Raw genomic sequence first — 6,424 nt, 5'->3', positions numbered from 1 at the left:
ACAAAAACAACTTAAAAAAATATTCTGCTCCCCCATGAAGGCTGTGCCCTAGATGACTGCCCAGTTCCCCTAAAGGGCGCTCCGGCCCTGCCTACACCCACCCAATTTATTACAATTTGTACGCTAGGTTTAAAGCTGAGTTGTTACTTGAATTAAACAGCTTAATCTATGTAGGATTTATTAAGAAAAGTGAAACTTTTTGCGTAATTGTTTATGAGTAAAGTATAGGACTTCGAATAATCATTTCAGACTAGAAATGAAAGCACTTGCCAGAGCCGTTGAGAGGATCGTTTGGGCCCGGGACCATGTGAGATCTTCGGGCCCCAAGATACGGTTCATAACCATGAAAGAAGTCAAAGGCTATAGTCGAAAGGGCGCCTCTACTCAATCGACGGCATGCCTTTAAATGCTTTGGCAAATACACGACTACATGCTCTTGAGCGGTGTCGAACCGGCTCCCTATCGAACGTCGAGTCAGTGCTCTCACCACTCGACTGTGCAGCCAAATCATAACACTTTTTTAGAAAAACTCACTATATCCAACGAATACATGGTGGTTTCTTTGAGGCCCTTGGAAAGATAACGGACCCCTAAAAACAACCCGGGCCCAGGTCTTGAACCCCGCTGTCAACGGTGCTGCAATTGCATTTCACTATCGGTGACAGGTTTCACCAAATTTTGCTTAAGAAGCGTTGCAATCTTTTGCCGTAGGCTTAAAAGAAATAGTTTTTGTATTTCAAACAATAGAAAATCCACAAACATAGCTCTATATTGTTGATGGAATGCAAACGCTCTTATTTCAGTAGAGACTGTTTAACTTAACAGTTTATGCAGCGAGAAACTTGTCTTTGAAGTTTAGCAAAGAAAACATTTTTTGTAATTATGCCAACTGAGGTTTATGCTTCCTAGAACTGACTTTACATGCACGTGCAAAAAAACAAGCAGACAGTTAATTTAGGTTGTTTGTTTGTTTAAAGTGCGTATATTTACAACATTTTAGCCTAATACGTACATAAATTGAAGTTAATAAGCGTGTGAAAACAACTAAGTCATGTTTAAACTCTGTACGTGAAGCAATTTCAAAAGCATGTAAGATTTGATGAACAAGGAGATCTTATAACCCCAGGCTGAATTTTTTTATTAACTCAAATCCTCTTCACCCAGCTCAGACTAACAGGAAGTGCGTAGAGATGTTCTCAGAAAGCATCATCATCACTTTACCAACAAATTGTTTTCAAAACCCATCCGAGAACAACATTTTTCTACAAAGGAAACCAAAAGGAAGATGAAATAATAAAGCACAGACTTCGGTTTGGGCTCTATCAAGGTTAATGGCAAGGTCGATGAGAGGATAATTTGGGCCCGGTACCGATGAGATCCGCGGTCCCCTAATTAAGACACTTCTAAAAAAACGCAGTTTACCCAGCGAATACGAAGTGCTTTCCTCGTTTCAGGACCCCTTGCAAAAGTAACGGCCCCTAAGATCATCCCAGCCCGGGTCCAACAGGAACCTCTGAACCCACATGGCCAATATGTGGACAAGACTACAGTAGCCCAAGTCTTTTAGGCAAACCTGGTTAATCATGTGATTGCTTTCACATCTTGTAATCCGAAATTTAGATGAATTTTTATTTGTATAACTTAACATGAAGTAGGTTATCAATAAAAAAATCCGCAATCTGTAACTAGGCTTAGCCTACTACTTTCCCCCGCTGCCGCTGAAAAACTGCAAAACTGGCAACCCTTCCCACCCAGAATCTCAGAATCCAATACTATGACATTTCGTAGAGCTTGCTCGTATATTTCCCTAATTTACATTTTTGTTACCTTGGCAACCCACGTGCTTTCGCATTGTTTACCACGTGGTTTCTCATCCACATTCTTGCACGGACGAAGATAATTGTATCTCGATGTCGTAAGAAGTCTGAGAATTGTAACATATATTTTTTGCTGAACTCTCTTCACCTTAATGTTGTAAAATATATTTAACTGATGTACGCCTTCGCACGGAAACGACTAAGTACGAAGTTGTTCAATGATTGAGCCTTATCTACACACCACAATGATAATTGTAAGTTCTTGCACATTAAAAAATAACCAGGAATATCTTTCAAAGAGTTATTTGCGTAAATAACCTTTTAGATACCGGCACTGCAAGTGTTATCTCACAGTAAATATTGACAACAATTGCAGGATAGCTAGACCTCTGCAATGTCTGCGCTAATTTAATCGCCAGGGACTGCTTTAACCTGAAGGCATAAATTTCCCGGCTATTTCAAGACCATGTGCAGTATTGTGTGGATACAACAGCGTAATCAAAGTCAGTAAAAATGTCACAAATGTCAAACAAGCCAAAAGGATTATGTTTATGATGAACGAAGGCTGGGAAAGTTCCCTTGTTTGCCGTGTATGCTGGATAGATATCGAGTGACAACTGGTATCTGAAACAAAATTTGAAGTGTAAATAAGATTAAATCTAATACAACAACAAACAGCCACATTGCAAAGTTGGTTGAACAGGTTTTCAATTTTCATTATTGGCAGACTTAAAAAATTCGTTGGTTTAAAATCAATTGTTAGGTTTTCATGCTTGTTTCCAAAGTGCAAATGTCAAACGCGAATCCAATTATTCTGAAAAGTTTATCTGCTACATTTACAAGGTTTTTCGTTTAAAATGCGGAAACAACAGATAACTTCTTAGGCAGAACTTTTCAACATTTTTCAGTCTTGTTCACTTTTTTAAAAGTAATATTGGCTCCTAATAAGCTTTTTCAGATCAGATTTTTTTATCGTGTAAGCTGTATTTTTTTACTTTGTGGACTTACTAACTTGGTGGATGAAAATTCACCCCAAGGGAGTAACTTTAACCCTGTTTGTGAACCCTTGACCTAAAAGTTCTAAAGAAGCGATGGCAAGTCTTATGGTAACTTCCGATCTAAAACAAACCATCCGGTTTCAAGATCAGGAGTTCTGGTCTTCTGGATAGAGTTCCAGTATGATGCGGAGGAAGTTACTTGCATTGTTTGGAACAAACAAATTTCAAAATAATTGATTTCGTTTAAGAGAAAAATTCTTTGATTTGATTTTGTTCGGAAAGAAAAGGAACTTCGTATTGTATTGAGTTCGAAACGATTTGCCGACACGTCAAGCTCTATAGTTTGAATTTTCATAATTTTTTGTTTCATTTCGACACAAAATTGTTTGTTTTGGATTCTTTTTGGAATAGAAGTTTTTCTTATCGACATTGTCTTTTATTTTTTAAATGCACTTCATCGTTGAAGCTGTTATAGGCCTAAATGTGATTAAGTAGAAACTAAACACACAACTATTATCTTGGAAAAAATTCTTCTCATAAACATTAAGCTATTTGTTATAGTACACTCGACTGAAGAGAAACATTAGTTGATTGGAAAAGTCTTTGGGGCTAGCTTAGAAGCTACCCTGGTACGGTAAGCAAAACGCAGTGCTTGCTTCTCTATTGTAATAGGGAGCTTATAGCGAATACTCAACCTTGTGCTAACATCAGGTAGATCGCTGCATCCACACAGTTATTTTATTATGTTGCATTTATGTCTCATAGTCAATTAGTCATAGCCTACTAGCTATAGCTCATGGCTCCCACGACCATAGACCTCTTCAGTGTTGGCAGAAAGTTTTAAGGGGATTTGTGTATCTATTGGTTTTTAAGGAAAAGGCACTAAAAATTACACAGATAAGTTTAGGGGTACGCATGTTTGATAAGTTTTTTGGGTAATAATAAATGGACCATGACGACGAAGAGGTTGTGAAGCACTAAACTGGCTGATACTATGGTGGCACGAAAGCTTAATCAGTAGATACGGAAATACTAAACATTGATAATTTTTTTGTTTCAGTAAAGGTTATCTCTGTTGCAATGAAAGTATGAAAAAAATATTTCAAATCTGTTTTGTTTCATTGAACCTCAATGTAAGAAGTGATAGAAATTGCTTGACAACCTCAAATGCGTCAATTCAACAACAAGCAACTAAAATAATCGCATTTTCTAAAACAAATCAATTAGGAAAGAAATTAAAAAGCTATTTATGGTGATGTTATCGATACTAGGACATTTGTAATCGCTGCAAATTTTATAAAAAGTTCAATTTCTTGCTGATTAAGCACGTTTTCTTTTAGGTTACATTTGCTTTCTAAGAACTTATGATTTTACCAAAATCAAAGCAAAGCCGGCAAGCTACTTCAAAACATGTTTTGAATATATTTTCTTCTCTTACAGACTACAGTACATGTTTTTAACGAGAAAAGGTAGCACCGATTACGTAATGCAATATACCAAAACACTAAAACGAGCCAGCAAATTTGATTTTAATTGAAGGCAAAAAAGGGCTGCTGCTAGTTGGACCCAGGCAGCAAACCAGACTTTTGTACATTGATTTAACGTCTGCAGACCTTAGATCAATGTAAGAAAGGACTGATGTGTTGTTTGGGGTATTGGAAGACAATATGTGATGATGATGATGAAGATGTGGCTGTGATACTTGTCAGTGCATTTGACTCGATCAGCTTTAAATGTCGCTGAATGCACAGTATGGGTGTAGACATTGATTCAATGTTTCCCTACGCCAAAAAGATGACAGGAAAACCGCGCAAAACTTTGCAAGCAACAGGAAACTATGTTTAGTCACGTTTTTCATGATTGGCTTAGTTGGCAACGAATCGTGTTAAATTATAATAAATTGCATTGATTCAACTTTAATCAATTGCGAATCAATGTTTTTCTTAGCAATTAAATTCGGAAGATGTTGCAATGCACGTTGCTTTTTATAAAGAGCTGTAACCTTTGTGTCCTTTACATGGACGCAACGTTGAATCTATATCACATTCATGCAGTCTTTGAAGACTTTTGTTTGTGCCAAAAGATCTCCACAAGATTGTTGGCCAGCAAGGGTGAGGTTTTTTGCCAGGCCGAAAAAATCCGACTTTTTACGTTGTTTCAATGTCTGAAGGCGTTGAACCGTTGTTAAACAAGAAGGATTTTCCTCGTCGGAGAAGTTCAACAAAGTACTGTCAAATTCCTAGCAAATATACTTATGGAAAGCTGCCAAGTGCGTCACGCACCATAAAAATGTACACTTTTCCCGTACTTATTTTGATGATGATCTTTTGTATAATTGGAAATATTTCCCATTGTTGTTTAGAGAATTCCAATGGAAAATGAATTACGATTTTTTTTGCATCAACAACACCATTAAAAACAAGATTTCATGTGTCAAGCACGAGAGAAGAGCAATTCGTAACACTGTAAAACGAGAAGTTTTGTTTATTTGTGAAGTTTGCTAGCAGCACTGAACGTAGAGAAACGATTGAAAGTATTCTTCTTTATTCTATCTATTCGAGCTTATAACTGGCTATTAAAGACTTACATCAGGAAAGCAAAGAAACCAATCTTTGTATGCATCTTCAAATGTCTCACTGTGTCTTGTTAAGAAAAACACTGCCATGTGCCATTGCGAGTATCGAACCGACAGTCTTTGAAGCCGAGGTCAAAAACTTTGAGCACTCGGCGACACAACCAGTGGACACATAATCATCACACGATAATCATGCCCAGTTTTATCCCAACGAACCTTATTTTTTGTCATTGCGTAACAACACGGTCTGTGAGGGTTTATCCAACTTATTCCGGTTATTCCAGTCTGTATCCGCTTCCTGTTATGGGCGCAGTTTATAAATGATAAAATAGACTGTTGTTAGAAATATGATGTAGTAGTCTACCTTAATCTGTGTGCATCTTTCAGCGCAAAAGGATTACCAGCTGCTTTATTCATCATTCCACTGACGAAAACCTTAGTGCGTATTTCCATTGTAAAAATCTAAGTCACCACACAAACAAAAGTTGCCTCATCCATTTTGCTAAAAATCGTTGCATTCTGCAAAATGTTGACAATCAAAATGCTTACTTTAGAAAATGCAAGTGCTCACTGATTTACGTTGCCTATGTATTGAAATCCAAGTCGCAATCTAAAAATTGCTTGCGTTGCAGCGTTTTGTTTAGTCTTTCTTTGATGAAATCCAAGACAACAATGCAGCAGCAAAGTGAAAATTCAATACATTTTTAGCTATTGTTTTTGAGAGTCTTTGTGAAAGGTTCTTGATTAATGAAATGAAAGACATGCAATATAACAATCCGGTAGATTTATCGCAAACCTGATGTTTTTGTGCATCATATTGATGTATACCTTTAGAGAAAATAAGGTGCAAAATGAGAAGCAATTTATTTTTACTCATTTTAATAGGTAACGCAAACATTTTTTTATTATGAAATACAATGACACTGAAAGGTTTCTCGGCCATCGGGTGTTGAGAGAAGAATTGACAGCGATAGACAGCTCCCAGACAGCAATTTCGTCATTTTTACATTGATTCAACGTCTGCAGGTCGTTGA

Source organism: Aplidium turbinatum, chromosome 4 (assembly GCF_918807975.1).
Source record: "Aplidium turbinatum chromosome 4, kaAplTurb1.1, whole genome shotgun sequence".
NCBI classification, from domain to species: domain Eukaryota; kingdom Metazoa; phylum Chordata; class Ascidiacea; order Aplousobranchia; family Polyclinidae; genus Aplidium; species Aplidium turbinatum.
Note: the sequence above shows the minus strand (reverse complement) of the source record.